The 26,326-nt window shown below is 41.4% G+C and overlaps 1 protein-coding gene across 10 annotated transcripts in view; it reads right to left on the bottom strand.

Annotated features, from left to right (window-relative positions):
- The window catches only part of NRXN3 (neurexin 3), a 983,905-nt gene that overhangs the window by 686,779 nt on the left and 270,800 nt on the right, over positions 1 to 26,326 (bottom strand). The window lies entirely within an intron of this gene.

The raw sequence follows: 26,326 nt of genomic DNA, 5'->3' as shown, positions 1-26,326 counted from the left end.
ATAAGGAAAAAATTACACAACGCGGGTAGCCAGGCACTGCAACAGAAAGGCTGTAGAAACTCCACCCCTGGAAATTGTCAAAACTCAACTGGATAATGCCTTTAATAACCAATTCTGCTCTTGAAGTTGGCCCCACTTGGAGCAGGCAGTTGGGACAGAGATTTCCAGAGATCTCTTTCAACCATGATTGTGACAAGTGCCAGAATGTACCTATTTCACTGGATATTGCACCATTTCACAGACATCACCTTACACCTGCAAGTTGCTAGTGATCTGAGACAGGAAAGACTTTGCCTTGTGAGTTATCGCATTAATGGGAATGCTGCTTACAGCATGTTGTCAAGACTGAAGAAACAGAAGATTCAAAACTTTGCTCTCCCACAGGCACTATATGTCCTTGGTCAAATTCTTTACCCCTGCTGAATCATCTCAGAACAATTACAGTTGAGAACCAAACCTATTGTGAGACTACTAAACACATCCAACTGTTGTGCTTTCAGTCCTTTTCTCCCACAAGTCAGGATGCTCTCACTGAACTGGTGTGTCACACACTGCCAACATCTCCCAGTGGCTGCTGACTCTCAGGTGAAAACTGAAAGGCTTCTAAGTGTGGCTCTCAGCAGTAAAGTTTGCATTACTTCCCCAAATTTCCAGGAGATGAGGGCTCTACTACTAAAATCCACAGATGTAGGAAAGCTACTAAAAAGGTAGTTATCACCAGCCTACCATCTTTGAAAAGCAAGGCTATAATGTGAACTACATCCATAACCTTGTGTAAAAGCACAAACAACCTCCTCTCAGTACTGCTTTTTGAATGCTGGAAAGAAAAACAGTAACTCTGTTGGTTTAAGGAAGGTTCACAGCATGGACCAGACAACCCTCAATTTCCTTTTCTTCCTTTTTCTCATCTGACAGCCCCAAAATCCTGAACTTTGTGGAAGAGGTGCTTTAATAGGACAGGGAGCAGAGGGAAAACATGGGTCTACAAACTGTAGGGTAGACTTGTCCACAAAAATCACAGGCACACCATAGTGTTTTTGAAAAAGAAACAATTCTTCAAGCCAGGAAATCTCTGATTTAAGAGGGGCCGGAAGTGAGAGACCGCCATGCTGAAAATAAGTAGGCAGAGGAACTGGGTAATTATTTATAACTAATGTAAGGCAAGCAGCTTCACAGAAAAGGGACTATCACAACACTCACAAAGGCTGACAAATAGGCCATCTTTGGGGGAAGCTCGATACAACAGAGCAGGTAGCAATTAGGAGGGTAACAGCAGCATACATGCTGTGGAAAAATACAGGATAACATGTAATTTGGGGTTTCAGACTACAACTTCCAAACTTAAAATATAAGATAAACTAAGCTGCGTTTATAATACTGGGACCTGGGGGAAGGTCCTTTCAGAGCCTTTTCTTCTCCTATCAGAGAGCTACTGCTTTCCCTAAAAACATTTGCAAAACCACTAATCCCAGGGTGGTGCCTGCCTGACAGCAACACTCAGTCAGTGAGGCACAGACAGTGCAGAAATGATGATACCGATTTCCAGGCATCCCACAGGCTCTGTCCACTCCTAATGAAGTCATCAGCAGAGATGCAACAGCCAGGGCTGCTCACCCAGCTAATTGCAACCACTGTCCAATTATTGTAACCATAATAAAGAGGAAAAGAGAAACAGAAACTAGTAGTTGGCATCAGATGGCAGTTGATATTGCCAAGATCATGAAGGCTGAAGCAAGAGATACATGTTCAAGCCTGTAAATTTCACTAGCAGATAAAAGAAATTAAGTCCTACTTTCAAGCCTTTTGAAAACATGATTGTCCTGCAGGCCAAATTCCACTGTATGACTCTGGTACCTGTAAAGAAATGTGTTTACAAAAAAAAAGGAATTTCAGATAAAAATGGGAGAAAAAAAGAATTGACATAGGCACGTGTGGTGCTTCTGTACTAATGAAGACTCAAATTACCCAGAATTTCCTTGTTTAGACAATTAAAGGAATGTCCATGAGCTGTCCCTCTGTGACTCCATACATGACCAAGTGCAGTTTCTCTGTTACAAAATCAGTATTTCTTGGTAAGGACAGAGTTGGCAATTCATAGTCCAAAACACTGGTTATAATTATGCAAAATCATACAGTTATTAAACTCTTACAAGCCTATCTCAAATGCTAAAGGCTGTGGTGCAAGATCTTCTAAGTGCATAGACTAGCATTCAATGGATGGGTTTACATACAACAGCAGCTAGCCCAAACCCTCCGTCCAAAACTCAAAGATTTATATTTATGGAGAAGAGAGTTCCATTAATCTTTTTCTTCTTCTGAGCTCCAAGAGCCTTTATGGGAATTGTAAAAGATAATAAATCCTACTTCTTGGGGAAGCTGTGGATGTTTAGTCAGTGTTGGCAAATTCTATGAAATCCTCCAGTCAAAAGAACTGTAGATGTATAAATGATGACAGCAGCTATGACCCTAAAACTTTCACATTCACCACTTTGCTGCCCATTTTATGCACTTTGAAGGTCAGGGCAGCAGTCAGAATACAATGAAGACTGTCATACTCCAAAAGCACCAGCCTGACGCCACAGTTAAGTAAAGCTGAATCTTCTTCAGCTGCTTCTATCGGTAGACTTGCTGAGATAGTTCCTGAGGCCTGAGTCTATTCCGATTCAAAACAAGACCAAATCTTGAAATCACTAGGTATCTTAGACTAAAAATGTTATTTCTGTGCAGAAGATTTTCAAATCACTTTCTACAGCATCTATGACTTTTGCTGAAATGCTTGAATCTCTCCTGCTCCTAACCGAAACTGGAAAGCAGTCACATCGTCGCCCCATATCAAGACATTTGCATCCACTTATAGATAAGATGTGAGAATGTACCCACATCCTGTATTGTTTTCTTTATACTAGACCTAATGGAAAACTCCGAGTTAAGGGAGTCTTGATGGTGAATAACCTATTTATCCTGTCTAAAGCACTTCTGTCCACTATAAGAAAGTCCAGAGGGACATTTACTCTCCAGATTGCTAGCAGCAAACCAGATGTGGTGTATTTTGTTACAACATTTCTGATCCATTACATCAAATTATGCCAGATTAAATGCAGCCCATCAGGGAAAAGGGTTTCCTCAGACCTGTAAATTGACTCAAACATAAAATTCAGTGTCTGCTTATCAGTGACTACACCTCCTGCATGACATCACTTTCCATACAATTTCTTCACTCGATGCTAGGCAGCATACCTGCAGAATTAACTGCCTGGGAAGGAACCTTGCAATGAGTGGGCAGGTAATAAAAAGCTTCATTTCACCATGGTGTTTCTCAGGTTTTCTAGGTTCCTGAACAACCTCTTTACATGCTAAACCTGAAAGTCACACAGATTAATAGCAAGGAAGAATTGTTTCCCCCACAGCATCAGTGTTAGCCCTCGTACTGTTCAGAACATCAGTAAGGACAATACAGTCGATATCCCTGTCTCAAGGGTGGGATGAAGAATTCAAACATCAACCATTCATTCATAAAGACCAGAGTTCATAAATACCTTAGAGAAAAACAGGAGTTTTGTATTCTCAACCTAAAGATAGGTTTTTCCACATCCTAAAATTGCTGTTTAGAATGACCTGCAGGGCTGCCCGTGCTCTAAGGAAGTCCGGGACAGAGAGAGGAATAAAGCTACCTATCACAAGTACAACATGTTTGCTAACCTATATGGCAGACAGGAACTTCAATCTCTAAGAATAGATTCAGAATTCTAATAAAAATTTAGATGTTTGATAAAAAAGTCAGCAGCCACAGCCTTAGTGCTCTGTACAGTGGAAAGAATGGTTTGCTTTCACCTAAAATGTCTCCCAAACTCTTAAGTGCAGGAGAGATGGAACTAGGAGAGTAAATTGCAAAAGCCATCCCATTTAGCTGAGTGGGATCACAGGTAAGGTCAGGACAGTTAATCACTATCTATTTGCTGAAAATTACCCATAAAGGTAATTAGATGCATAATTCTCTTACAGCAATTAGCTCTTGTTGATATGAATATGAAATAGGTACCTAGTAAGAGTTAACTCTAACAAAAGGAAAGGAATGAATCAGAACAAAGAGAACATTCAAAGATGGAAGGCCAAGGTAAGTTTGGGGGATGGCCAGACATTCAAATGTATGTTTGGAGGACTGGAGAATGGTTTCACATGTGTTATTTGGCCAAACCTCTAAAGTGTATTAGATAAAGTGAGATTATTAGAAGGGAGCCCAACACAATTTAACAAAGCATGGTAAAAACAGATGGGAGCGTGGCTATCAGATTAACTTTGTATAAAGGCTGTGGCAAATCCATCATGAGGTTTTCCAAGGCTCTGAGACAGCCTGACTAAAACTGGCCCTACCAGCAAATTGTGTTTACTTCAGAGATGAAAATTTTTCTCTTCCCTCATTATACAAGCCTGAAAAAGGGGTGGGGGAAGAGAGTCTGACATTTTCTACTCTTTTAAATGGTATTTCTCTGTAGTGATAAAAGCCATTAATCATTACTAATGAAAACTGGGAGGAAAAAAAAGTAATTACAACATCTGAAGGCATTCTTTCAGTTTTTCAACAACTTGTTGCTCCAATGATATCCAACCCCTTCTCTTGGGCTTTCTGCAGTCTACACCCCCCTACTGTTTCTGCACCTATAGGAAAGGGATGAGAAAGCCGGGCTGCAACTCTGAAGAGGCAGCCTTCAGCTGCAGGGAGCAGGGTTCAGGTGTTGCTCAGGCAAGCAGGGGCAAATAGGAGCAGCCCCACTTATGTGCCCCTCACGTCTGCCCACATTTCAAAGGAGTCACACAGCCAAGCACTGGAGGTAACAAGCAGTGAAAGCTCTGCAATAAGGAGAGAGTGGTGGGGGAAGCCCACAGCTGTTATTTGGGGCTGAAGCATGCGAGTGGAACCGCATGTGAAACTAGTATCAGGCCTTCCTGTCCCAGATGGCCTCAGATGGCCCCCAATTTGGAAAATATTCATGACTCCATCTGGAAGCCTTCCCACAAGAGATGTAAAGCTAAATCTAAGCCAATATAAGGAAACAGAAGAACTTATGGTCCGGAGGTTTCTACATTCTAGAGGATCCTGTACAATTTCAGTAATGATTTAAACAAAAATTATTTTGCAACAACAGGAACTGTTTGAGCCTGAATGTAACAGCTGCCTATTGGGACACCTTCAGTTTGAAATTAAGTACGTTGCAAAAAATAACCTAAAACCAGCTAGCTGTATGTACTTCACCTGTCAGATTTCCCCCTCCTACTGTTTGTGGCATCAGAATACAGCATTTCTTTTTTCCCCATCTTTCATATTTTTCTTTCTCCTGTTACTGTTCAAAAGGCCTATACAAAAAACAGCAAAACTGGCCAGCTACCTGCCTAAGGCTATAAACAGAGCACATCAGATAATTCGTACCTGTAAAACAGAAATCAAATTTTGTGATATTTTTCAAACCTGTTCTCCTTCCAATTTCCAACCAACTTTGGAAAACAACAAAACAGAATATGCATAGTGCTGCCAAACACACAATATCATTATCTTCAATGGGAGTTAAGGGGCTGACTTTGCCTTAACAGCAATTTTATCATGTCAGAACAACATTCTGCATGATATTAAAGCAAAAAGGGTTGTATCTAGTCATATTGCACCCTTTCTCCTGGGAAACACATGGTTACACCTGCAGCCACTTGGTCTTCCAGAGCAAATCGCTGCTTCTTTACACTGCATAAACACTCCTCCTTGTGTCAGCTAGACTGAATACCACCTCCACAAAGGGAGGAACACAACAGAAAAACATAACCAAAGGAAGACAGGCAAAGCTCTCACTTTCCCAAACAGAAAGCCAACCTCTGAGCAACTAAGAATGACAGCTATGGGGTTTGACCAACAGTACCAGTAATCAGGCAAAGTGAAATCTGTGTGCTATGCACCAGGCAGGTGCCATTTTATTATAAAAATCCTACAAAATGCAAAGCTTTTCCATAATGTCTCAGTCATTGTGGCTCAGCTTTGGCTTGGAGGTACTGTACTTTGAGAGGAAGGACAGCCTTTGAAGGTTTTCAGTCCTTAGATTCTCAGATGCAATGGGAGCAGTTTGATGCTGAGCAAAAACCAACCTCTCACTTCTAAACCCTGAATTCACAAAAATATTGCATGTAACGTTCATTGAGAGTTTCATGAGATAAAGTTTAAAGGATTAATCTAAACATTCCCAGGATGCAGTTACATTTTTTATTTTGAACCCTGGGATTGCAGCCATTGCTGTTAGCCTCTCTTTGCCTTTTTTTAAAACAAGGTCTTTATCATATGATCTTTGAAATAGCACCTCAGGGCTGTATTTGTTTCAAAGTCTAACTTCCCTCAGTGTTAGCAGAACACTTAATAATTAGATTTGTTTACAGATTATAGTAATATATATAATTATATATATTATATAAAATTATATAATTTTAATATATATATTTTTTTAATATATAGTAATATATATAATGATAGTTTCCTCTTCAGGAAACTCAATCATTTAATAAGATCGCAATAAGAACATGGACTTTGTGGCCGGAGAACATACTTAAACCAAGAAAGGAGAACTACTAACTGATTTCCCTCAGGAACCTTGGAGCGTGCAAATTTTCTCTGAAAAAATAGAAAGTTATAAAAGGGCAAAGGTAAGTATTCAAATATTGAAGACAGTTCCCAGTAAATGATGAAACTGATGGATTCACACAGTTCTAACCTTCCACAGCATCACAGTTCATTTCTTTAATTAGTAGATTACATTATTTATTTAAGAAGAAATATTGATTTCTCTGTTTCTTGGGTCCTGAAAAAGCAAAAAGTTTGATCTTACATATACAGTATAACTCTGCTGTGATACTGAATTTCAGAGGTGTCTATGGTGTGGAAAGCAGAGTTAAAATTTCCTCAGTTTGGAAGGAGAAGAGGCAACTTCTCAGACTTAAAACATATGTTGAGAAAATACAAGAATAAGTGAAACTGCCACCTAATGGTGAACCTGTAACTTTGAAGCAGACTTAGCAGCCGGCACACAAGGACACAAATGCTTCTTTGACCTGCATGTCTTGAATTCGGATTGACAATCACCTTCTCCAGCAACATTTAATTATATGCTGCTTTCTACAGCACTGGCTGCTGGTGAAGCAAAAGTGTATGTTTTAAGTGACAAAAATATATCTTCATCATGCATGTGATTAGTTTCTCAAACTGCCAGATTTGATTCCCAGTTTTATGCCACGGGTAAGAGACTGCACAACAAAGAATATAATAAAGCCAAAGTTCAGTCTTGGATTTTTTGAGGACTGATAATGTCATCTTAACTTCTGATGAAAACTACCAGCATTGGAGGACTGTAGAAATACTACTGAATTAAACCAGCTAAATTACTCCACTGATACCAATTTACTGGACATTTCAGCCATTCCAAAGCACCATTCAGCCAGAACCAAAGCGCTTTCCTTTCAGTCACCTATCATTTGCCTTATGATGTGGTGGTAAAGCTCCCAAATCACTTTCCTTAGTGACTCAAGCATGGGCAGAATTTGTGGCCTTGCCATGCACCAAAACAAGAGGAATCTAGTCCAAATGGGTCAGTATGTCCTTCTCCACTTTTCTGAAACAATATTTAATAGGACCTCTTTATTATGTTTCTACTGAGCCCCTAATAATACTGGCCTATTATCTAAAGCAGAAGGACACAAATTAGGACTCTTGAGATCTACTCAACAAGTCACTCCGTGATTTTCCTTTGTTTGATCTGAAAGTAGGAAAGAATGTCATCTACCTCTCTTCAACAACATATTTTTAGATCCTCACTTAAGAAATCATTACAAAACAAACCCCAATATATTAAAAGGCGGTTGCAAACAGAAAAATAAAACACAATCAACTCTTGTATTAAGGATATTATGCATCAGGCATAGACACATTGGAATCCACTTCTGACAGGTCACTGGAATCTAACTCTACGCTATCACCAAAGACAGCTCAATTTACTCCCCTTTTTAATATGAAAGTGAGGGCCAGTGAAAGCTGTCAGACTGATGTGATAGAAGATGAGTACCTAGGATACATATAGAAAGAATGCTTCCTTCATGTAACTCTCTCTCCAACTTGTCATTATCTTAAACTAACAGTCATTCAAGAGTTTAAAAACTCATAGCTTAATACATGAGCCATCAATATCTATACCTCTGGAGAAAAGGGACGCTAAGCTCTTCACCTGCAGAAGCAGACATGCAGCCTCTCTTGCACAAAGAGTGAGCCATTTCCCTCTGTTTTCAATATAAAGTGATTCTGTTTTCAATATAAAGTGATTCATAAACCGGCTCAATCTGGGCTCAGCCATGTTCCTGAGAGTTGTAATACAACACCTGTATGGTACAGCATGCTCTGCTTTCTCCTAAGGGTTCCTGGAGGGGCTGCAAGGCTACAGGGGGAGCCCGGGGGGTGGAAGAGCTGTGTTTATTCAGGTGTATTAAAGAAACAATACACTTCAGTATATATTTCAAGTCTATTTGAAGATAAAAAGAGTGTAAAACTTTTCTCCAAAGGGGATGCCTGTAGGAATTTAACAAGTCAAGCGAGCCAGCAGCTGCTGGGTGAGCAGAGCAGGCAATGGGGACGCAGAGGCTGTGGGCCCTAGGGGCTGGTGCACTTGCTCAGACACTTTGGGGGCACAGTGAGGGGCAGGTGGCAGTGCTGCCTGAGGCCATTAGATGGCGAAGGAGGCTACAACTGACTCCTCACTTATGCCAGTAGTGCTGAGAAGTACTTGTTAGGTGTTTTTTCAAGGGACAGCAGTGCTGCTCCTCCTGGGGTGGAAGAGAAAGCAGAGACATGCAGCAAATCCCAGTCGTTTTTCTGTACAGTGTCACTGCCACCAGCACTCACCGCCACTCGCTGGGCAATGTCCCACGTTTCCACTCGTGCCTGCACGAGTTCTGGAACAGCAAGTGCTGTTTCAAAAGAAGTTTTTCCTAATTTACACCTGGAAAGAATTAGACAGAGCTCTACACCACACTGCAAAGAACATCCTGTTTTCTAAAATAAGCAGCTGACGTATTCTAACCAAAAAGAGAAAAGGGTAGGTCTCCTAATAGGATGGCTTTCCTGTCCTTGATTCCCGTTATTTGAAGTCCTCAGCACAATTTGAAAGCATTAAGGTGCCCTCAGGAATGCCTTTTGAACTGGCCTACTTTCACAGCAGAAACCGAGACAGAAATAGGAGCCAGTGTCACACTGCAAAGCCACGGCAGTGCAAGGACAGAACCCAATGCCCTGAACTACTGTTCCACCACCACTGGGCTGCTGTTCCCCCCTTTTTGGATGATGCAAGAGCTACCTGCCACCTCCTCGTTGTACTCTTCATCAGACAGGCCCTGAAAAATTCTCAGAACAGCAAAGAAATCAAAATAATGAAGAGACCAATAATTCCTTTGGAAACTGGAAAATAATCCACAAGCCTAAAAATAATCTGGATCTGTAAGGGAAAGGGGACAGTCCTTGACATCACTTGAAACATAGATGGTAAGACTCTATAGATATAACACCTGTTTCTCTTTCAAATTCTGCAGATAGAGAGAGAGAGAGACTGAAAAGGGGAAGAATTGAGGCACAAGACAGTTTTTTAAGATTTCAATTAGCCTTTTATTTGGACTAGGATTTATTTACTGCAGAGTTAAGCATCTCTCATAGTTACAGATTCTCTATTTATATCTGCTAACTGTGCAAATTTCCTGGTTCCCTGATTCCAGACCAGCTGCTGGGCACAGCTGTGCTCCAACAAAGGCACCAAAACCAGCAGGATTGCTGCGGGACTGTCATACTTCCCTAATTTCATCTGCATCTGGAAGAGGAAATCACAGTGCTTTTCTCACTCGCTCCTGACACAGCTCAACAGAACAACACCAATCTAATTAAAAAACCCCCACAATAATAGATGGCCAGTCTAAGAAGCTCCCACAGCTTTTAAACATGGCACTAGCACTTCCTCCACAAGTACAAGGCAACCTTGTACTTCCTCCACAAGTACAAGGTTGCCAACACAAAAAATACAGGAATCTAGGTGCACAGTCACTTGCAAAACCCTTGGACAGAGCAGAGGACATCCTGTGAGCAATTAGACATGTGGAGAGATCAGGGCACAGAATTGTACGCAATTTAGAGTCTGGCATCAAAGGAGTTTCTGTTTAATGGAAAGAAGGGGATGTAAAAGCAGAGCAACTAGGCAGAGCACCAAAGTGCCTCATCAACACACTGCAGCTGTATGACCACATACGATGCTATTTGGCATCTAAATCTTGAAGTGAGTTTTAGAATGTGAATTTCATATTCATGTGGGCATCGAGCTCAAGGTTGCAGCCAGATCAAGGCTGCACCTAGGAGAGGGGACTGTCACAGCCTCTACCTGGCATGCACTACTGGCTACCTGAACCCTGTCCCTGCTTCCCCCCAGTCACTGGCAGCGTGCTGGCTGCCATGAACACCATCCTTACTTAATGGCCTCTTCACACCATAGGCACATAACTTACGTTTGGGGATTGTACTCTAAGAGCTGATGGGCCCCTAAGCACTACACAGGGCAACCCTGAGGTTTGTCAGGATTTACTGCTTTTATGCATCAGAACCTAACTGATTTGCCAAGGATCAAGCAAAGTACGTGACAGAGCAGGACTAAATGCAAGAGAACTATAGGGCAGACTACATTTTTGTTGTTGGTTTTGGTTTTTATGCTGATGAGTAATATTTAGGATGACACCTTGGCAGTCAGAAAAAAAAGCCTCTGTCCTCCACCTGCCACAAAGGTGAACAGTTAGCACTACGCTTACTTGCTTCTGCTCATACACTGGGTAAAGAGAATGAGCCTTAAACTAGGCTCTCCTTTTCCATCAACCTGGAAAGATCTTGGATACATGCTACTCTTCCCCATGCTTCTCTTTCTCATATGAGTCTGTGAATACCTCTTCTAATTGAGATTTGAGTTTGGCATTTGAAGTTTTGTGGCAACAGCTTCTTCCTGTAGTGTATTTGACAATACCTTCCTTAATGACATTTTTTTCTCATCTGATACTGTAACATATGCTACATAATATTGTTTCTAATTTGCCTAAACGTGGAGTTTTTTCCACAATTCTTTAAGATCTAGCAAAGAAGCTGAGGTATCAAAATGTTGTTATTTTTACACAATAAACTACTCTACCCTTCCTAATTCAGTATGAGTTATTATAATAAGTAATTACATTAAGAATAAAACAAAATATACTTTGGGAATCAGTGTCTTGCATATCTTATAAATTTATTCACATTCCCACTAATTGGGAAAACATATCCAGTCATTAGCAGGATTTAGAAAGAAAACTAGGTTTTTGAAGTTGGAAGACATTTCCAGGTTTTCATTATTCTGAGGCATACATTTCACAGATCCATACAAGCTAGAAACAGAAGAGCTGGCTGGATCATGCAGCTCCCTTCCCTTCCTTCCTTCTTACAAAGCATATTTCATTAAAGTGTAGAGCAGCCTGGCCATACTCTGCTGTTTTAGCCATCCTAATTTCCAGTGTCTAACTGATGGGATTTCCATCCCTTCTCCAGGGTTCCTGCTATAGCAAAACAAAGCAAAAAGAAATACAGCTCATTATCAGGATGCTGTCTATGATACTCACCATTTTCCTTTCTTAATTTAACCCAATATTTCACAGTTAGTGTCCTGTGAACTTCCTTAAATAATTCCCCTTCCTTGGGAAGGCAGTCCTCCCATCAGAGCTGATTCATCACCCTCCCCTCGGGTTATCATTTTACCAAGCAATATGTACTGAACTCTTCTAATCTTTCTCCATAATTCCTCCCTTCAGCTTCCTGATTATATTTCAACTTTTTTGCCAATTTCCTTCATATTGTTGGATTTCAGTCTAAACTGTTCGACAGCACTCTCTTTACACATTTGGTTTTTTTGGTTTTGGCTTGGTTTTGGTTTTTTGGTTTTTTTAATAAGAAATAGCACTGGAAGCTTGTTAAGAGAATACACTTTTTATACTCACATTTCTTGAATATACATTTCTACTCATGTGACTAGGAATACTTCTCACTAGCATGCCTGTAGCTGAGTATCCAATGTCACTTCATTAGTGCAGAATTTAACAGGTGAGGAGTTGATATTCAGGCTTATTATCTCAGCAAAGGTCAATGGGTAAAACTATTTAAGGCTCCCTTCTTGTGTGCTCTGTAAATCTCATATCACTATCGAGTTAAATACATTCAGCCAATCGCTGACACACCATACAAAATCTCATCATTTGTTTAGTGCTTCATAAAGGGCAAGGAATAATTTTACCTTTTCAATGCCAAAGAAACTAGAAAGTTTTTTTCCCCTTGAGTGGCTCAAGTACTACGGCATTTGATCTACAAAAGGTTGCTTGTATACCTCAGCACTGTGTCTCAACAACCACACAAGGATTTTGTTAGCACTGGAGGTATAGAAGAGTAGCACAAGACAGAAAGTCACTGCTATTTTAAAAGAAAATCTCTGACCTTTAAGGATTTTTAATAAACATTGCAGGTCTGGGCAATGTTGTTCTTTTGGGGATATAAACTCAAATTATTAATACACAAAACCAAAAGCTGCCCACATTTCTGTACTGATGAAAAATAAAATACTATGTGTTAACTAGCAATAATAGGAAAATTAGTTAGATAACACAAAAATAAATATCAATCAGTAGGTCAGGTTTTCTACCTGTTCTCAGGGCAGGATGTCCATTAAGCTCAAGAAAAACTATGAAACAGAAGGTCAAAGATTAACAAAAATCAGCATTTTGCTGGTCTTCAACTTTTCTCATGCTAGAATCTGAAGCTCTTCATGATTCATGAATTTTTCACCTTGTAAACCTTCTATGACTTAAGAAAGTCTCAAGTATCTGGGTTTTTTTTGCAGCTGGGGAAGATAAGGCACAGAAAAATGAACTTGACTGTAGTGATACAAGCCAGAAAGAGAATCCCAAGGCATGTCTATATTGCATACTTTTGTGATGTCCCATATATGTAAAAGCTTGTTTTGTGAGAAGCCCCGATCCAATTTACTCATTAGCCCAGCAGCGGTGCTGAATTTACATGACACAACTGCCCGTGCTCACACAGCCCACCTGCAGGAGGTACTGCCACTGGAGCAGTCAGCAGATCGTCTTGCAGAACAAACAGGACTGCACACACTGTAGCGCAGAGTGCTCTGTGCCCGATATACTGCAACACACCTTCTGAACAGCACCTGTGAGGCAGCTTTGCAAAGATTTCCAAGTAATAGCATTCATTGTGCTTTTACCCCTGGTTCAGGGGAGATCACTGTGTCTTTTAGCTCTCACTATCAGATAACATTTCCTAATTGTTCATTTGTTCCTCAAGTTAAGGCTTGTACAACTTCAGTTTTGTCTTATAAGCACATCTTTACTAACTTCCTCCATGTATTAGTTAGTTGGAGTCCCCTGGATTCTGGCCAGGCACATAGGGAATGATAGTTGAGTGAGTGCAATGCTGGATAAGAGAGAGGCTGACCCGTGGGGATCTGTACAGTAATCAGCTTTTCGTTACTGCATGGCTGAAAGGCCGAAGTGATTCATCAGTGTTCTTCTGAGTAGGAAAACAGGAGAGGAGGAGAAGACGAAGGAACTCAGGTTCTGATACAAATTATCTGTGTCCTATCACAATATGTAAGTATTTATCTCTAAGAACTGCTAATCAAATATCCCAGGACTATAACACCATGTCTGTAGAGATCTGCAAGTATTATTTTAGAGACATCAGATAGCTTTTTCAAGGTGGAAGAAGTAGCTTAGTGACCTAAGAGTCTAATGACTAAATTATCTGATATCTTAGATTCAGACATTTAAATCCCTGTAAAGTAAAGGCAACCCCCTCAGCGCGGGTCTGTGGCTAATTACTTTTGTAATCTTGAATCTTACTGTAGGTATGTTAATTAATCACAGTTTCCCAAAACATAAAATTATAATGATATCTATCTCTTTTTGGAAATACTCTGCATTTACGCAAAAATGGCACTTGTTTGCATAGGATTATCATTTTGCACCCTTATAAACAGTTTAATGTGGGTTTATTTAGCTTATTCTGATAGCCCAAAGCCAGGTAGGGAGGTCAGCAACTTATTGGCTTTCTCCCAGCTACGACCTTGCCTCTTCCTGGTAAGTTGAAGGCTCCCCCATGTGTTATCTGTATGCAAGGGTACAAAAATTCACCTGAGCCCCCATCTCTGGCTTCTACAGAGGGAGGGGTAATACTGTGAGATTTGGTAGGCCCCACATCACTCTGGCAGAGAATAGCCTAAAATCCATTGCCAATGTGCAAAGACGGTCCCATCAACAGTGTCAGATGGGTTACAGTTCATTGCCTGGACACTTCTGTCTCACCTCAGTACTCAGTCCCAGTCCCAACATCTCAGTCCCAAACACAAACAAGTCAAATGCCAGGACCCCCATATCTCCTCTCCCGGTTGTATCTAGGTTGTCCTCCTTCCTGCCCTGAAGCCTTCCTAGGTAGCCTTCACCAAGGAGTTGCTCAAGCATGTAACCCAGGAGCAATGCCAAAGCAGGAAAAAAACCAGAATACACAGCCACCTGGAGGCACCCAAACAGATGCTGAGTTACAGCTCCTGGCATGCACAATGTCTTCTGTGCCTAACAGGATACTCCCTTTCAAGGAATCCACATGGGAGAAGAAAGCTATGAGTGCCACACTGTTTTAATAGGATTTTGTTGATCAGCGCTTTGATAGAGCACATTGATCCAGTGGATACAGGCCAGTATCCCTTCCTAATCTGAGCAATGGGGTGTCTGGGAAAAACCAACTCTCAGCAGAAGGGACATGGCAGCTGTTTCAAAGCTGCTTCTCCTGGAAGACTTACTGACTGAGGCTTTGCTTGTGGCACAGACTAGGGTATGAACTCTAGGCAACACACACATACACACACAAAGGAGGGTAAATGATCAGCATTTTAACTTTTATGGTTTCTCTCAGAAAAAAAACAGTGTAAAAGAGAATAGATGGGCTCAGCAAATAGCCACCAGCCAGCAAGACAAGACAAAAGAAAAGAGATATCACAGCAGTGTAAATCAACCTGGGGAGAAATGGCTAAATGAGGATGCTGATTGCTAATCTACATCCTGTCACTCTGACTTTATAAGCAGGTTAGCTCAAGAGGCCATGTGTGCAAAAGCAGCCCCATAAAAGCACTGTCTTTCCCACTCTCATCTGTATTCACAGCGGACCAGGTTTTCACTTTATGGCTGCAATGTTCTTGTTTCTTCTGCAGGCCCATTAGCACTGTGCACAGTGCACAGTCAATACCAATTCCAGCCTACACTTTTCTGCCTTTTTTATTTGGACACAAGTCCGTCTGTCTGCTGGATTCATTACTCTTCAACATGGCTATTTGTCGTGTTCCTTTATGTTTTGATTTTTTTTAAAGCAGCCCAAGTGCCTTTGACTTTAAATAAAAAATTAAAAGATAAAGCAAAAACAAAGTGAGCCATTTAAAAAAGAACATGATAAATCATTTCTATTCCTCTTTAATCCTTTTTGTTTTGCCTAATTGCTTTACCCGAAAAGGTTGCAGGCTATAAAATGACACAAGAAAAAGACACCAGCCTTTTGTTTGACAAAACTCTATTCATGCCTTCCCTTGTCCCCTTTTCCCAAGAAATCTTCCAGGACGTTCCTTGCTCTTCTCACCAGACAGGAAAATGAAATTTGATCGGACTGGAAGGTGAGGTGGCAGAAGAAACCTGGCACGCTTACAGGAATGGCATACAAGTGTTTGAACAAGACAGAGAACTGTGATGTTGCCTCAGTAAAAAGGAGGGTGACCGACTGGAACGGGAGCGAATCTCCATCCCACTGAACTCTGGACAATCTCCACCCCCTTCACCAAGGTGGCTAATGGCAGCTCTTTCACACCACAGCAGTGCTCCCAGCATTAGACTGGGACTGGTGAAAAGTGAACTGCCAACTATTACCTGTGCCTTACTTTATCTACATCCTCAGCTGACCAACCCTGTGTTCAACAAAAAGAAAATCTGGAATTATTAAAAACACATCTTTGAGACAAGGACCTTGGCTGCAGTGCTAAACCATCCTCCAGTAACACTTGACAAGGAAGGAAAGGCTAAGATTCAGTTCTGGTCAGTCCTCCAAGAGGACAGAACAATCAAATGCAAATGCAGAATAAAGGAGATTTGCACAAATTGGACATGAGAGCTGACCAGCAGAAGTGGAGTAGCAGTGACTTTTGGGGTTTACATCAAAAAGCCGGACTGTAACAGAAGAGAACTTCATTGGGGAGATGGTAACAAAATGAGGAAAACCTGGATGTTTCCATGACTAGGCACTGAATTGTTAGGCTTCCACATCTAGGAACCAGATCCTGTACACTGAGATTAGTGGAAGGACTCTAGATCTTTTGAAATTTCTTAATATGTCAAGAGTCTTTCCTTTGACCTCATTTTTCTCTTCAGTCACAAACGTTCATGACAGAGAGATTAAAACAAAAAAACAAAACAAAACAAAACCAAACCATAAAATATTTGAGATGGTTTCTGCATTCTTGCTTCCTTCTCACTATTTAGCAAGCACGTGCCTTTTGCCAACCACTTGTTCAGGGGGAAATCTTGTCCCAATGTGGCAGATGATACATGCAGCACAAACTGCATTTTGTTCTGTTCAGCTCAAAATCCCTTGCTCTGTTCCCTGGGCTGGGTGCATTAAGCTGCCTCATGGCTCTTTCTGTCTTCAGCAGTCACACAAGCAACAGAGAGGAAATCAGAGCTATAGAAGAAGAGTTCCTTCTTTCACCACTCTACTTTGCAGCTCTACCAAAGACCAGGGCAGGTCAGGAAGACTGACCTACCGTCTAATCTCTATTGCAAATACTCCTTCAAGAGACGAATAAGGTATATAAAGGATAGCTACTCTGTATATATTTCTTATTCTGAGCACAAGCCTAGGACTCCCAGAGCTGTCAGTCTAACATGCTTTTCAGCTGAGGGCTGAATTGTCATTTTCCATTTTTACTCATTTAATGAAAGGTAGTGGATAAAAATTCACTATTTAAAATACCATCTTTTTCTTTTCTCAGCAGTTTGAAATGGGGCCTGTGGGTATTGGGGTAGTCAGACTTAAAAGTCTGATTCCACATTACTCCGTTTGAATCCTAAACTCTGGTGCTTTGATACAACTTCCAACAGTAATCCCCTCCAACCTGCCCTGTCCTTCTGCTCCCTTCAGTGGTATAGCAACATGAAGGATTAGAATTCTTCCTTGTTCAGAAATGGAAAAATGGTAAGTTGCTCACAAGAACACAAGATTAGGATGGTAGGAAACCCCTACCCAAAGGGCCCAGGCTGACCACAAGAGGACCTTGCCTTAACAGGCATAACTTCAGAAGTCAACAGCTGCAGGCCATAAAAATGGGAAGCATCATGAGACCAGCAGCACTTATTATGAGGCTGCTTTTCTTGTACATCCTCCCTGCTGCTGTGTCTCTTCAGTGGGATGACTTTTGCATTAATGTGATGGATATCTCTCAAGTTTTACGTTTTACCTATCCACCTACTCACCACCTATAATCATCACAAAGCAAGAATTCACTCTGAAACTCATATTAAGATTTGATTTATCAGGATACAGTTTCCCTCTTCTGCACCTTATCTCCCAATTTTAACCTCCTTGTTCTCGATTACCCAGAAAAAAAATGAGGATGCTGGTAAGGAAGCAAATAAAGATGATGAAAATTATCTTCCCTTTCAACATTCTCAGACACTTTAGCAGAGTGAGTGAGAATGGTTTCCCTCTGGAGAACCATACCTTGGAGTCTGGTACCTGCTGGTGGCAGATTCACCAGGACTATCCACCCCGTGAGCTATTCTGTGGAATAACTGCATATGAGAGAAGGCAGACTAACCAAGCAGATCCGGGTGAGCCAATATACACCACCAAGTAGGACCTTTCCATGCTTGTGGTGATGCCTGTGCTTTTACATATTGTTTCCATACCACATAATAGCTTCATCCAATCAATCAAAGTGTCCAAGGGGCGACTGCCTATCTCCACATGGAGAGACAGTCAATTAAGGGAGCATCATGAATGCCAAGTCTTTCCTTTCCCCCTGAGATGAATAGAGAAGAAGAAATGAGACAGAAAATGCACTGTGCCAGTGCCTGCCTTTCAGCTTGATGGCTTCGACTGGGCAAAGCACAGAGATAGAGAAAGCTAATTTCACAGATAACATCTCCAAGGTCTATACAGTAATTTTGAATATTGGAAATAATTTTTCATGACATTGAATCTACTTCAGCCTGGCCAATTCCATCAAGATATTCCCATTAATTGTAGGGACAATTGGCAGTCTCAGCAGAAACACAAACTGGTCTGATTCAAGGGTATGGAAAGGAAGGGGGGTACGAAGCCACAAGGAGAGCGAGCAGCCACTGAGCAATAAGAGACTCAAAGATACCATGTAGTCTGAAGCAACTTTTGCACCCAGTGTCATCAGTTCATCTCTAGACACCTGACAGATCACAACAGACATGGTGCATACTCAAAGTAAGCAAGCCCATTCTGGATCATACATGTGACATGCCTATGTCTTGCTGGGAGTTACCTGGGAAAGCTAGGATGAGAAAGTGAAAAAGTATTTCCTTTCTTCATGGTGATTTACCACTTCAGATGATCCCAGTTTTAGCAAATTCTACCTTGCCCGATACAGTGTGATTCAGGCAAAACTGACCTGCTATGACAAGCTGTCCTTTAATCTGAGAGTTATCCGAGCAGCACTGTGCCTTGACTTACAGATAGGGTATATTTTGTGGCTTGCATTAAGGAGAAGCCATTGTTCTGAGCTGCCGTTTATAAACCAGCAGATAAACATATACGCCACTACAATATTAGTCCTGTAGAAGAGGCCTATACTAACAAAAGTATAAGATGCTAAAAAGCATTAACTGAATGTTCTTATTCATCTACCGATCGACATCTTTTTTTGTTGTTCAAGTGCTCTTTACAGGAGCTGACAGTAGCACAAAATCCAATACAGTTTTGGATAATCATATTTCTTGAACTGGGAGGACCTTGTGAAAGCTACACTCAGCAATAAACAGCCAGAAACACAGAAGTTTAGAGAAAACCAGCAGAAATTATCTTCTTCTGTGCCATCGATTACCATATTCAGATGAGGTAAAGAGCACCTGGAGTACTAACAAATCTACATGCAGCATGGAAGGCAGGAGTGGCCTTAAATATCAAGAGCATATGACAATGGAGACAGGATGAAGGACATGGAGCTGTGGGAGCGGTCCAGAGGAGGGCCACGAAAATGATCCGAGGGCTGGAGCACCTCTCCTACGAGGACAGGCTGAAAGAGTTGGGGTTGTTCAGCCTGGACAAGAGAAGGCTCCGGGGAGACCTTATAGCAGCCTTCCAGTACCTAAAGGGGGCCTACAGGAAAGACGGGGACAGACTTTTCAGCAAGGCCTGTTATGGCAGGACAAGGAGTAATGGTTTTAAACTAAGGGAGGGCAGATTTAGACTGGATTGAAGAAAGACATTTTTTACAATGAGGGTGGTGAAACACTGGAACAGGTTGCCCAGAGAGGTAGTGGAGGCCCCATCCCTGGAAACATTCAAGGTCTGGTTGGACGGGGGCTCTGAGCAACCCAATCTAGTTGAAGATGTCCCTGCTCTTGCAGGGGGGTTGGATTGGGGATGACCTTTAAAGGTCCCTTCCAATCCAAAGTGTTCTATGATTCTATGAAGAAACAGAAAAGAACACACAGATAAAAAAATCATACCCGTGTCATTATCAAATATAGGAGAGACAATCAGTTGATTTTTATATGGTCTCAGATTTTCCCAGCTGCTCAGCAGATGCTGTTGGAGATTGTCACATCAATGAGACTCTTCAAAGTTAAAGTTCAACAGTCTAAAGACCATGAAATGATCTTTTCCCAAAAAGATGTAATCACCCTGACTGCACAATTAACTGCACACTCTTCTGTACTGAGGGTATTATAAAGGCATTACAAGGCAACAAATGCCATCACTTGTCCTGCAAACAACATATCTTCAGAGTGGCTTTTGACTGAATATATACATCTATGGACGATAAAGTTATGATGAGTGGAAAGGATCACAATATAAATCCACAGAAGTGAGAGACTCTGAAATTTTTCCTTCACATTGTTTCTCTTCCCTTACAAGCCCCACCTTGGCTGCACTGTCCTTACTGGAGCTAGCACATCTCATGAGTATCTTGGGAATTCGTTGGATGTTAAAACAGAAGTTACCCCATGGAAGGCAAGGAAAGGATGCAGAGATGGAGGAATCAGAAAAGCCTAATACAGTAGAATAATCCAGCACTTAGGCAACCAACAGTAGCCTTCTGCTCTGACACCCAGTCACCAGGGAGAGATACAAGGGAGCTAAGCACAGAAAGCCCAGGCCTGCGTTTCTTGAGCAGAAGAATTGTGTACAGCATATACCACAGTAGTAGCTGCTTGGGCCAGCCATAGAGGGAACAGCCACAGGTGTAACAAATGGATTAATGGCAAGTAAGAAAGTGGACTTCTCGCACAAATGCCCTTAGCAAAAGCTAACATGCCTCAGATCATATTCAATGGAGACTTTACTGTAAAATTAGTGAGAAACAAATTAAAATGGGTGTGAAGGGATTGCGTGAACTCTTTTTCTAAATTCAGATGGAATCTTTTTTTCTGCAGTTTGGAGACATTTTGGGAAATCGTACAATAGGGACCTGTCTGCTATAAGTCAATGAACAGATGAGTTCTAGAACAGACCTTCTGATTTCTAACACCTTTCACTTTATCTCATGAAATCATAAAAATTATTCTGATGTTTTGACTTTCCTAAAGTATTTGAATATTCAAGATCCAGCAGGGATTAAAAGCACTAAAACACTGCAGCAAAGGCTTTTCTCCTAATATGTCCATCACCCCTGGGAACCATCAGTCCTGTAAGAAAATCTATTCTCAGCCGTTATCTAGCATTACACTGCAGACTCAGAAGGTCTGGACAGTCCAAAAAGCATCAACACATTTGAGGTTTTTTAAACAAACCTTCAAATACATAATCATCATCAAACATCTTCACTACAATAAAAAAATCCATGCTGCTACCTGTGCTTGAGACAGAAAAGCATGCAGCACTTAAACCATATAGTAAATGATTTTGTAGCATTTCTTATTACCAGTAATTTTACAACATCTCCGTTTATTGCACACATAATGGGCAGATGTGTGTTGTCATTAAACTGTTCTCAGCAAACATTGCTATAAAGGTACTTGGCAGATAATAAAATGTGTAGCCCTGTGCTCAGCATCAGCATTGCCAACAGCAGGTACATTGCTGTTCACAAAGAGTATGCCACAAAACACAGAAAAAGCCTGGTTTGCTCAGGGTGTTAATCGTCCATCTGTGGCAAACCCAAACAGGAAGCGACACTGGTTCCAGCCCTTGGGAGGAGAACTGGAGTGGTGTATCTCTGGCTTGCTGCAATGAACACTGGGTGCAGCTCAGCACAAGGAAAGGGCTGGAATAAGACTTTTTTTTTCTTACCTGGAAAGAACTCAGGCTATGTCCAGTTCTGAGCAATTAACTTCAAAGGTTTAAAATCTAAATCTTAGTGTCTTTTATTTCAGTCTTAAATGGCCAGCAGTCTCATACCAACCTGCTTTTTCTATTCTTATCAGTATATACCTCTTAATTAAAAAAACCCCAAAACTCCAATCAAGGCAGTTAAGTAGGAGAAAGCATTAAGAAGTGAGTGAGCAACATTTGATTTTCATTGGCCTAAACTGATCTGATTTTCAGTTGTCTTTTGCTTTGTGTCCTTCCTGGGCTTTAGCCCTCTGCAGTCCCTCTCATGGTGTTTCAGCAGAAGGAAAGCCTCCAGAGACCTTTCGGGATCCGCAAAAGAACAGACCTCATGCACCTTTTTGAGCCCATGGCATTTTCACTGCAGCTACAGAAAACTGCTAATGTGACTACAACACACCTTCCCCTCCTCCTGCTTGTTTAATGCCAGGGCTTTGGGGTCCTTTTCAGAAAAGTCCATGGGTTGTGAGGAGGTACTTTGTTATCACAGAATAGTAGATCATCCTCCATTAGCCAGATCCCAACTCCTACCTCTGACACCTTAAGTGCAATTAACAGGGGGCTGCAAGTGATCTGATGCTACAGCTGATGTCAAATACTAACAAATTAGAAGCCAAAGGGTACAGAAGACATTAAGTATTTAAAAAACACTAAAGATCCTTCACAGTAGCTGCACCAACCCACCCTCGTGCATGTCTGTAACAGCCCTCCAGCTCTTCTTGCTGACAAGACTTGCAACTCACCCTAATTTCTACTGGGTTCAGTATGAGGAGGTAGTTCACTTGCAACAGGAGGAAACGTGCTACCCATTGCAATGGAGGATCCTTTTTGTCAATTGCCCCAAAGCCTGCCCTATGTTTGATGACCAGAAAGCATTTGGGAAACATTCCCATAGGCTTTCAGATATTTTATGTCCTTTATTTCAAACTAACTAGCAAAACAGCAGACCTGTTAGAACAAGGTTCTTTAGAACAGAGAAGCTGCGCTGCAGACACTGTTGTCTGATACTCCTGTTCTTTCTAAAACCCTAGGATGCAAGAACGACTAAATACTACTAGGAGTACAAGCTCCAAGGTTTTTTTTCCCTAATGCCCAACACACCACAATCCAAGAACTAGCAAGCTCAGTACAAAGCCTCAATATGTACTTGCAATCATAACTTCCATCACAAATCCACTTCGCTGTGCCTGTCATTCATTTCAAAGACACCCAAAAACTGCCTTTCAGTTTAGGAGTCTTTCTGGCATGATTAAATCTTGCTCTCCACCATACGTACTCTAATCAGATATTAAAGGAGTGCAGGAGAGCTCAGGGAGCAGAGGGAGGTGAGATTGTTATCACATTACAAGGCACTCAGAGCATCACTTGCAGGAGGGATTGTCCCCTGTCTGTTAGCTTCTTTTCTATTTTCTTTGCTTTATGTCCCCACCCCAAACAAGACATCCTCTTTTTTGTCAGTCTGGTAGCCTTGGCAGTTTGGCACTGTCAATTCCTCTGCAGCACAGACAGTTAACTTCTGGAGTGCAGCAATATTGAATTATCAGACCAGAATCTCCACATAATCAATAAAAGGAGACAGGCAAATCAACAAAAGGAGGCAAGCAGATTGTGTTATTGCTTTGAATTTCTCCTGAGAAGCAGCTACTTCCCTCCACGGACTGCACAAGGAACGTAGACATTTAGCACAGGTCCTCATTGCCAGGCTTCTACTTTATTAATCTTAGAGTACTTATCCGAGGCATCTAAAGAACAAGGTCACAATACTACTTTAATTGAGTTCATGCCACTTGCAAAGCCAGCAGCCTTATTTCCTAGCCTGGTGGACAGCCATACCGCCACTCCCTTCCAACAGCTACTGTGGAATCTCTGAAGCTCCAGAAACTCGTCCAAATGCTGCTATGTTTATAACAGCTCCTTAATTTTAACAGTGGCTCGAAAAGGCTCTTCTCACATATGATTTCTAACATTGTCACACTGAGCTAGACTGGGTAATAGAGAATCATTATGGAAAGATGATAGAGAATGGGAAGCTCAAGGATTTAAGAAAATAACTAACAGGTGTGTTACCTGGTCTGCACGGCCTCTGGTGGAAGGTGTGAAATGGGGACCACATCTAGCTAATTGCCAGCATTTGCTGCTGCCTTTGCTCAGCCTCACAGCCTGGCATTGAGCACTTCTGGCCCATGAATCCCATTGCACTTTCATCTCCTCTCCCTTCTGTGTCACCTGTCACTGGCTACAGAGCTGGAGAGAAACACAATCTCACAAGCAGATCAAGTGAAATTTATGAAGACTGAAGAGAGCCTTGTTTAGGTGAAGTACTTTGTCTCAGCCTTTCTGAGGATCAAACACTGATGTCCATTCACTCCAGTTTCTATCGCAAGGACTTGAATGTAAGTATACCTGACAGAAGCCTTCACGATTTGTCTCCCAATAATATTCTTTCTTAATTAGTACAGGAAAAACATACAGTTACTGAAAGAACCAGAGCAGTCCTACCAGCACTTTTGACTCCCTGACATACCCTGCCTTGGGTGGGAGGCACATCAGACGTGAACTGGTCTTTGCCATGTCTTGCCCCATCTCTTCTATGCAATTTCAATTACCTCAAGGAGGGACTACTTTACCCTTAGAAGCTATGATATTTTAAGACTGAAAACACTTTTGTCTGCTTACATCACTGCCAATACTGAATGGCCGATTAGATACTGGAACTGTAAGAATGAATTTGAGGTCTTGGCAGCAGTTGTCTGTTCTGTGCCCTATCAAACTGCAGCCCTATCAAACTGCAGCCACAGCAAGGTTTCTCCATCTGCACAGAAGTACTGCCTAAGCAGATCACTGCAACCAAAGTCTACGTTGCATCCAGTGTCACTTGCTGAATATACAGAGGTGTTACTGCACTGACAGGACAAACTCCCACAAGTTTTAGATATATGTGACATCCTGAATACCATGTATTTGTATTGGTTCACCATGAATAATAAGAACCCAAAGCTCTTTTCTAACTATGACACAATCCATTTCCTTTTCAAGTCCCTTTTAGATGTATAACAGTCCTTCATATGGCAAAGTATAAAATATCTGAGAAATACAGGATTATAAATGTAGAAATGCTACACCTGGAAAGTAGGAGATAGACTTTACCATCAACAACAAATGAACGATCTGCTTCTCTCCCTGGAGTTGTACGTATATCTTTTGCATTTTTACTAACTAAATGTTAGGGGGATTTTACAGTTACGTAACTAAACGTTAAGTATGTGCTTTGCTTTGTGATAAAGAGTGATTTTCCTGGTAGCCAACTGGCATAGAAGATTCTTTATTCCAGGCTCACCTGCCCCTTAACCCTTTACACACTACATCTTGGGCTGCAAACCCCTTCTAAGATTTACACCCCCCTCTTTTAACATGACAGAAGTCTAAGGACTGAATAAAGTGAGTGAGATAGCCCTTCTCAGATAACAGATAACAGATGGCAGACTGGAAAAGTGGGTCAGTAGCTGTCTCTTATTAAAAGAGCTAGCCTGCTCCTTCTTCATTCCTCCCCTTACACACCAGCCTGGCTCCCACCGGTCCTGTGGCAGCTCTTTAGTCGCTAATCAGAAGTGCTACTGTGGCACGGCAGCATCTCTCACTTTGATTCCCTTCCCAGTCTCCATCTCAACTTTTCTCCTTCCAACACTTTTTGGATCACAGACCAGCTGAAGTCAGGACTTGCAATAATCCTCAAGTGTCACACCATGAGAATGAAAAGGTACCCGAGATGAATCCTGTCCTTTATGTCATTGGTTAGCTTTGGATTCTTTTCTGAGAGCCAGGTCCAGGAGATGGACATGAGACAGAGTCCAGAAAGTCCTGAAGCACAGAGCTAGTCACTCCTAATACCAAATAAAGACCAAAGGCTAGCATAACTGCAGTTCGTGGGGGAACAATGCATTTATGGTAGCGCTTCTTTTTATCATGTCTGTCCAAAAGCTAACCACACAACAATTGGCCAAAACAATTCCCACGGTTGTGGTTGAGAAAACCTCTGATGTTTTCCAGAATCTTCTAATCCAATGTAGTCTATAAGAGAGAACTGCTGAGCTGACATTGGCATAGCCAATGCCCATCAATCTTACATTTTCACCCATGTCCTCACAGCACGGATGCAGTTTTGATGCTTCAGCTGTTTTAAGGACCACTGGCAATTAACTACTATTGCTGCTTAGGGCAGCATGCTACAAATTGCTGGCTGTGAGAAGCTTTATGAATGATCATAGATCTTGTGCTGTAAAACCTAAAAACCTCATCCAGTCTATAGGAAGAATTTTGGTCATTAACAAAAACTTCCTGCAAAGAAGAAAATTCTCTGGAGAGTGAATGAATTACAAATCTCAATTCTGCCTAATATTTTATGCACTGTACCTAACTTTCACGTTCTTTCTCATAAGTGGCATGGTACTATGATCAATATTAAAAAATGCATAGGGGGGATATTGAGTGGGAAAGGAGCTTCTCAAATATTTATGGCAGAAGCTCAAAAATATCTGAATTTCCAATTCTAAGGTGCATGCTATAACCATTAGGCCATGGTGCCAAGTAAGGTAATAGAAAGAAGGGGCTGAAAGCCCTAAGACTCTGCTAATG

This window comes from Mycteria americana, chromosome 5, assembly GCF_035582795.1.
Source record: "Mycteria americana isolate JAX WOST 10 ecotype Jacksonville Zoo and Gardens chromosome 5, USCA_MyAme_1.0, whole genome shotgun sequence".
Classification (NCBI taxonomy): Eukaryota; Metazoa; Chordata; class Aves; order Ciconiiformes; family Ciconiidae; genus Mycteria; species Mycteria americana.
This window is presented reverse-complemented; position numbering and strand designations above follow the sequence as displayed.